The sequence below is a fragment of the Callithrix jacchus genome, chromosome 9 (assembly GCF_049354715.1).
Source record: "Callithrix jacchus isolate 240 chromosome 9, calJac240_pri, whole genome shotgun sequence".
Classification (NCBI taxonomy): domain Eukaryota; kingdom Metazoa; phylum Chordata; class Mammalia; order Primates; family Cebidae; genus Callithrix; species Callithrix jacchus.
The window spans coordinates 111,761,063-111,769,864 of record NC_133510.1 but is presented as its reverse complement, the minus strand read 5'-3'; the positions used below and the strand labels follow the sequence as shown (position 1 = coordinate 111,769,864).

The following is an 8,802-nucleotide window of genomic DNA, read 5'->3' as shown; positions in this document are numbered from 1 at the left end:
ACCCCACCAGAAGCAGTTCATGGTCAGTGGTCTTCTTATGAGGAGAAAGTTACTAAAATCAGTCTCTTGTTCAACCAAAGCTGTAGTTCCACCAAAGACTGGTGGAACAGGGTGTCAGTTGGGAGTCTGTGAGCTGGATGAATTGTCATTGTTTAATATTGCTTCTCTTGAGATCATACTTGAAAAATAAAACTCTCTTATCACAATTAGAACATGGTTTATTCCTTAAGGGTAGGGGCATGTGACTTAACCTTTGCCCAATGTGGCCTTAGGCCATGTTTGTAATTTGGTATCTTATTGCCACAAAGAGTCTGTTCTAAGACTATACTTTCAGGGATCATTTCTGTAGTTTGTTACTAGAGAAGTTTCTCTGAACGTGTTTAAAAGAATTTAAAAATTTTAAAAACCCAAAAAACAAAAAAGAGTCTGTGCTGTCAGTCTTACGATCTTTTTTTTTCCTTTTTGAGACAGAATCTCACTCTATTACCCATGCTAGAGTGGAATGGAATGATCACAACTCACTGTAACCTCTGCTTCCTGGGCTCAAGAGATCCTCTCACCTCAGCCTCCCCAGTAGCTGGGACCACAGGCACACGTCACAACACCTGGCTAATTTTTGCATTTTCTTCTTCTTTTTTTGTAGCAATGGAATTTCACCATGTTGCCAAGGCTGGTCTCAAACTCCTGGCCTCATGTGATCTGCCTGCCTCAGCCTCCTAGAATACTGGGATTACAGGTGTGAGCCACCACATCCGACCCTCTATTTTAGCATGAATGCTGTACAGTTCTTGTATTTAAATCACAAAAGGAAGGAAGGGAGTGTAACGTGGTGTGTCTGACCTCCTGTCCCATCATGGCTGGGAACCAAGTTTTTAGTTTTTCTGGGGTTCCCTTTGCCAAGAAAGGGTGTTCATTCAGTGGACCCTTAGGATTTTATTTTGAGTTTACACCCCAAACGGTAAACAACCCAAATGTCTATGAGACAGAGAATAGATAAACAAATAGTGATGTTTTCAGAAAACAAACAACTCCCCCACCAAAACAACAAAATTACACAATGGAATTTTATGCAGCAATGAAAGGAAAAATACTGTTATATATAGTAACCCGAATGAATCTCAGTCATTTGGAGGAGAAGAAGCAGCCAGACACTTAAGAGCTCATATTGTATCCTTCCGTTTTTATGAAATTCAAGAACATACAAAATTAATTGACAATAACAGAGGCTATGGGAAGAGCAGTTACGTCTGGGGGAGATACTGATCAGCAAGAGGCAGGAGAAAATGTTCTGGGAGGCTGGAAATGTGCCCCTTAATCTGGGTAGTGGTTGCAGGGGTTTATGCATATGTAAAAATTCATCAAGCTGCATATTTAAAATTAAGATTAATGCACTTAACACAATTAGAGAAGAAAGAGAAAAGGAGAGAGGAAGTAAGGAATAGAGGAAGGAAGGAGGGAGAAAGTGGAGGGGAGGAGACGGAGGAAGAAAAATGAGAGAAGGCTGGATGTGGTGGCTCACCGAATCCCAACATTTTGGGAGGCCGAGTCGGGCGGATCAGGAGGTCAGGAGTTTGAGACCAGCTTGAACAACATAGTGAAACCCTGTCTGTATTAAAAAAATACAAAAATTAGCCAGGCGTGGTGGTGGGCACCTGTAATCCCAGCTACTCAGAGGCTGAGGCAGAGAATCGTTTGAACCCAGGAGGCAAAGGTTGCAGTGAGCTGAGGTTGCGCCATTGCACTCCAGCCTGGGTGACAGAGTGAGACTCTGTCTCAAAAAAAACAAAAGAGAGAGAGAGAGAGAAAGCAGGCAGGCAAGGAGGGAAGAAGGAAAGAAGAATAAAGAGAAAGAGGGTGAGAAAAAGAAAAAAGGCAAGACAGATCATACTCATAGTCACGCTGCCTAGAGGCAGAGGCGCAAATGCGAGCCCAGGTTAGGGTTGCCAGATCTAGGAAATAAATACCAGGACACCCTGTTTGTTTTTGTTTTTGAGACAGGGTCTCACTCTGTTGCTCAGGCTGGAGTGTAATGATGTGATCTCAGCTTACTGCAAACCCTGCCTCCGTGATTCAAGTGATTCTTGTGCCTCAGCCTCCCAAGTAGCTGGAATTACAGGCATGTGCCACCACACCTGGCTAATTTTTGTATTTTTACTATAGACAGGGTTTCACCATGTTGGTCAGACTGGTCTTGAACTCCTGGCCTCAAGTGATTTACCCACTTGGCCTCCCAAAGTGCTGGGATTACAGGCGTGAGCCACTGTGTCCAGAATGCCCTGTATTTTATCTGGCACCCCTCATCCAGGCTGTTTGTGTCCAGAACTGGGGTACTCGGCAACTACTCCATAGCGTTTAACTGAGAGCCAGAGAAAGGCCTCAGGCATCAGTGACCAGGATTGGAGGTGATCAGGTGACCAGGTGGGTTCAGAAACTCCTGCACTATGGACAAACAAGCATATTTAGTATTATTATTTAATTTGGAAAATGAGTTTGGGAGACAACTATTGTTTTCATGATATAAACTACAGAAAGTGAAGTTCCACAGTATTTTCTTGGCTATTGGAATAAGGAGAAAGATACCTGCTAGGAAGGATGTGAAAATTTCATCTTTATTAGAAAGGAGAGTGAGTTTAAGAAAAAGTCGGCCAGGAGCGGTGGCTCATACCTGTAATTGCAGCACTTTGAAAGGCTGAGGCAGGAGGATCTCTTGAGCCCAGGAGTTTTTGTGACCAGCCTGGGCAACATGGTGAAACCCCACCTCCACAGAAAAAAAAAAAAAAAAAAAAAAAAAGCAAAAAATTAGCCGACTGTGATGGCACCTGCCTGTAGTCCCAGCTACTTGAGAGCTGAGGTAGGAGGACTGATTGAGCTTGGGTGGTTGAGGCTGTACGGAGCTGAGATCTCACCACTGCACTCCAGCCTGGGTGACAGAGCGACAACCTGTCTCAAAAGAAAAGAAAAGAGAAGAAAAAGTTGAGAAATACTGATATGGTTGAATCTGTCCATTTTACAGTTAGGGAAACTTAGGTGCACTGAGAGAGCCCTGTGGGACCAAGGCCCTTTCCACTACCCTGACGTCCAAACTTCACCGGTCCTAGTAACGGGAGGCCCTAGACCTTTGAAAGCAATTTCTGTTTATTTAGCTGGAATTGTAGAAGTCAAGTCCTTTTGACCCCACTGGGTGGTTGATAAGCAAAAGGACCTCTGGGTAGTTCTGAAATGCAGTCAGGCCAGGGCAAAAACATCATTTACCTGGAGAATCTCTGCAGGAGTCAACCCTGATGGGGCCAGGAGTTACCAAATAATAGGTTAACTCCACTGTCTTTCACAAACAAAATTAGCTTGAATCACCTGTATGCAGCAGTATTTAAGTATTTCAAGTATTTATGTAGAAGGCATAAGGAAGAAAGTGAAAATCCCCTGCAGCTAATCCCACCACCAGGAAATAAGGACCATTATTTTGGGCAAATATTTCCAAAAGTTAACATAAACACAGGCAGGTGACAAAAATAGGGTCATGTGACCTATGTTGGTTCCTCTCTTTACTTGCCAATATGGTATACCCTGAGCCTCTTTCCACAACCACTGTAGAACAGTGACATCCTTATTATTTTAATTTAGAGACAAGGTCTTGCTCTGTTGCCCAGGCTGGAGTGCAGCGGTGCAAACACAGCTCACTGAAGCCTCGAATTCCTGCACTCAAACGATTCTTCTGCCTCAGCCTCCCAAGTAGCTGGGACTACAGGATGGCATCATTTTTACACAGGATACCAATGTACATGGATTTAACTATTTTTTTCTTTTTTGAGACAGGATCTCACTCTATTGCCCAGGCTGGAGTGCAGTGGCCCAATCACCATTAGACAATGGGCAAAGAGAATCCATTGGGCAGCTTTGACTGTAGACCTGACTTCTGGGGCTCAAGTGATCCTCCCTCCTCAGCCTCCTGAGTGGCTAGAACTACAGGCATGCACCACCAACCTGGTTAATTTTTACTTTTTTTTTTTTTTTTTTTTTTATAGAGATGGGTCTCCCTATGTTGCCCAGGCTGGTCTTGAACTCCTGGGCTCAAGCGATCCTCTCATCTTGATCTCCCAAAAATGCTGGAATTACAGGGGTGAGCCACCATGCCCAGCCAGATGTAACAATTTTCAAAGTCAGTCCATAGGGTTGAATTTACCTGTCATTTTTAGTTTGTTGACATTAAAAATATCTTAGATGTGTTTCTTGGCACACTCGCCTAATTGTTTCCATAAGGTCAGTTCCTAAAAATGGAATCATTGCGCCAGGGTTTGTACATTTAAAATAGTGATCCATTTTGCCAGACCGCCATCTAGGACTCTAACAATTTACACATTTAAGGAGGCATTTACTCTCAGATGCCCACTGTGCACTTCCATGGCCCAGAGAGTGAGATCCTCCTTAAATTTTGCATCCTCCCTCCTCCCCACCTTAATCGGAGCCCTGCTAAGGAGATGAGGAAGTTTCATGTCCATTGGCCTTTCTTTGTAAAGTGCCTATTCTTTTTCCCCATTTTTCTATTGAGGTATGTTGGTTATTTTTCTTATTAACTTGAAAGAACTCTTTATATGCATGTGTGTCATCCCTTTGTTGCAAATATTTTCTCCAATTTGTCTGTCCTACAAAGGTTTGAAAACTTTTTTAGCTGTGGCTTGAACTTGTAATCTCCGCTACTCAGGAGGCTGAGGTGCAAGTGCCCGATGGATTCTTTTTGCCTGCTCTCTAGACAGAGCAGATTTATCAAGTCAGGGGAATTGCAATAGAGAAAGTGTTTAAGATCAGGGTTTGGAGTTTGTTTTCTGTGGGTTTTGTTTGTTTTTGAGATGGAGTTTCACTCTTGCCACCAGGCTGGAGTGCAGTGGAGCGATCTTGGCTCACTGCAACCTCTGCAAACCGGGTTCAAGTGATTCTCCTGCCTCAGCCTCCTGAGTATCTGGAATTACAGGCACCCCCCACCACACCTGGCTAATTGTGTATTCTTAGTAGAGATGGGGTTTTACTATGTTGGCCATGGTTGGTCTTGAACTCCTGACCTTAGGTGATCCGCCTGCTTTGGCCTCCCAAAGTGCTGGGATTACAGGTGTGAGCCACTGTGCCCTGCCAGGATCAGAGTTTTTAAGGGTAATTTGGTGGGTAGGTGGTCAGCAAGTAGGGGAGTGTTGATTGTTCGGGACGGAGATAAAATCAGAGGAAGTTGAAGGTGTCCTCATGTGCTGAGTCAGTTTCTGGGTGGGGACCACAGATCAGAGGAAACTGTTAATCCATTTGGGTGGTGCCAGCCAATCTATTGAGTGTGAGGTCTGAAAAATATCTGGAGCACTGACCTTAGGTTTTACAACAGTGTTGTTATCCCCAGGAGCAATTTGGGAGGTTTAGAATCTTGCAGCCTTCAGCTGCATGACTCCTAAACCATAATTTCTAATCTGGGAGCTATAATAATTGTTAGTCGTGCAAAGGCAGTCTACTCCCCAGGCAGGAAGGGGGTTTGTTTTGGAAAATGGTTTATTAACATCTTAATTAAACTTTGAGAAAGTTAAACTATAAACTAAATTCCTCCCAAAGTTAGCCTGGCCTATGCCCAGGAATACACAAGGACAGCTTGGAGGTTAGAAGCAAGATGGAGTCAGTCATGTCAGATCTCTTACACTGTCATAATTTTCTCAGTTATCATTTCTGCAAAGGCAGTTTCAGAGGCGGGAGGATCGTTTGAGCCCAGGAGTTTCAGTTGGCAGTGAGCTATGATTGTACCAGCCTGAGCGAAAAAACAAGACTCTAATTCTAAAAAAAACAAAAACAAAAACTTTTTTGTAGTCAAATCTACTTCATTTTTTTTTTGTCCTTTATGCTTTTTGCATTACCATTTCTTTATAGTGGAGGGTGTGTGTGTGTGTGTGTGTGTTTTGGTGTGTGGTTTTATAATGTATTTTTATGTGGTTATAGTCATGTTTAGAAACCCTGCTTCATCTCTCACCCTTGCTTCATATTAAAAATTATTCACACAGTCTTTCTATAACTTTTGAAGGTTTCTTGGGGGTGAGGGGGGAACCGAGTCTCACTCTGTTGCCCAGGCTGGAGTACAGTGGTGCAATCTCGGCTCACTGCAACCTCCACCTCCTGGGTTCAAGTAATTCTCCTGACTCAGCCTCCCAAGTAACTGGGACTACAGGCGCCTACCACCACGCCTGGCTAATTTTGTATTTTTGGTAGAGATGGGGTTTCACCATATTGATCACTCCTGACCTCAGGTGATCCACATGCTTGGGCCTCCCAAAGTGCTGGGATTACAGGCATAAGCCACCACATCCAGCCTTTTTTTTTTTTTTTTTTTTTGATGTGGAGTCTTTTTCTGTAGCCCAGGCTGGAGTGCAGTTCAAGTAATTCTCCTAGCTCAGCCACCCAAATAGCTGGGACTCCAGGCGCACACCACCATGCCCAGCTAATTTTTTGTATTTTTACTAAAAACAAAAATTTTACTAAAAATATGAAAATTAGCTGGGCATGGTAGCGCATGCCTGTAATCCCAGCTACTAGGGAGACTGAAGCATGAGAATCGCTTAAATCCAGGAGGCAGAGGTTACAAGTGAGCCAAAATGGTGCCACTGCACTCCACCCTGGGAGACAGAAATAGATCCTGTCTAAATGAATGAAGGCAGGCCTGACTGGGGCTGAAGATCCATTTTCAAGGTGGCACATTCACATGGCAGTAGGTTAGTGCTGCATGATGGCAGGAGGCCTCAGTTTCTTGCCATGTGGCCCTCTCTCTCTGGGTGCTTAAATGTTCTAAATGTCCCCATGACGTGGTAGCTGGATTCCCCCAGAATGAAAAATCCAAGAGAGAGCAAGACAGCAGCTTCAGTGTCTTTTATGACCCGTAGCCTCAGAAGTCACATGCTGTCCTATCTGTGATATCCTAGTGGTTACACGGGTCAGTTCTCAGTTGCTTTTTGTTTTTTTCTTTTTTTGAGATGGAGTTTCACTCTTGTTTCCCAAGCTGGAGTGCAATGGTGCAATCTCAGCTCACTGCAACCTCTGCCTCCCGGGTTCAAGCGATTCTCCTGCCTCAGCCTCCCAAGTAGCTGGGACAACAGGCATGCACCACCATGCCTGGCTAATTTTGTATTTTTAGTAGAGACAAGGTTTCTTCATGTTGGTCAGGCGGGTCTCCAACTCCCAACCCCAGGTGATCCGCCCACCTCGGCCTCCCAAAGTGCTGGGATTACAGGCGTGAACCCTCACGCCTGGCAGGTCAGTTCTATTTGTTATGTGAACAGGGCATGAATATCAGGAGATGAGGATCATTGAGGGCTTATCATATGTATCATATAGGAGGGACATCATATGTATATATCCAATTGATCTAACCAATCCTTTTCCATAGGACATTTAATCATTCTATATTAAGAGTTGAGATTCTTTGGTTTGTTTGTTTTCTGAGACAGAGTCTCACTCCGTCACCCAGGCTGGAGTGCAGTGGCATGATCTTGGCTCATTGCAACCTCTGTCTCCTGGATTCAAGTGATTCTCATGTGTCAGCCTGCCCAGCAGCTGGGACTATGGGTGTATACCACCATGCCTGGCTAATTGTTGTATTTTTGGTAGAGACAGGTTTTCACCATGTTGGCCAGGCTGCTCTCTAACTCCTGGACTCAAGTGATCCACCTGCCTTGGCCTCCCAAAGTGCTGGGATTATAGGCACTGCACCCCACCAAGAGTTGAGATTCTGAGGCCCAGCAAGGGTCAATGTGTTGCCTGTGATCACACAGTGAATAAAAGGCAAAGTCAGTGAATATACCCCCGGCAGAAGCCAAGGAAGACCTGGATCTGGCAAGCAGGTTAAATGAAGGGATGGGTAGAGGAAGGGAGGCTTCTGCCAGCTCCACACAGGGGCAGAGGTCCCTCAATTGCCTGACTGCTAGTACCTATCAACCCACCCAGAGTGATGCTTCATCAGGAGCCCCAGATACCTGACTCCCACATTTGAGTCCTCTGAGCACCATTCCCTGCATAGAGTGGCACATCCAAACTGTCACCTCCCAGGTTGGAAAGGCTGACAGCCTATGCATGGGGCCTGGAGTCTAGTTGGCCTGGGTTCAAACCCTAGCTTTGCTCTGAGACTCATTTTCTGCAGCTAATGAAATGATAATGTTAGATGAGTTCATTTCCCATGGCTGCTGTAACAAAGTGCCACAAAGGCATGTACTGTCTCACAGATCTGGAGCCTGGAAGTCCGAAATCAAGTTGTGGGTTTCTCCAGAAGGCCATGCGAATCTGTTCTTCCCTTCTCAGTCCCAGCTTCTGGTGGTCTGCTGACCGTCTCGGGGGCTCCTGGGCTGGTGGCAGCACAATTCCAACCTTCAGAAAGCATTTTCCCGTGTCTCTGTGTCCACATTTCACCTTTCCTTTTCCTTTTTTTTTTTTTTTTTGTGATGGAGTCTCTCACTGTTGCCCAGGCTGGCATGCAATGGTGTGATCTCAGCTCACTGCAACCTCCACCTCCCAGGTTCAAGCAATTCTCCTGCCTCAGCTTCCTGAGTAACTGAGATTACAGGTGCCCACCACCACACCCAGCTAATTTTTTGTATTTTTAGTAGAGACAGGGTTTCACTATGTGGGCAACTGCTGACCTTGTGATCCACCCACCTCGGCCTCCCAAAGTGCTGGGATTACAGGCACGAGCCACTGTACCTGGCCCAAATTTCCCCTTTTCATAGGACACAGTCATATGGGAATAGGACCCCGCCCCAATGACCTCATCTTAACTTGATCACTACAAAGACCTCA

The 8,802-nt window shown here is 45.0% G+C and overlaps 1 pseudogene; it reads left to right on the top strand.

Annotated features, from left to right (window-relative positions):
- Positions 1 to 318: 318 nt before the first annotated feature.
- Positions 319 to 399, top strand: LOC118144755 (small nucleolar RNA U3; annotated as a pseudogene).
- The last annotated feature ends 8,403 nt before the right edge of the window (positions 400 to 8,802 follow it).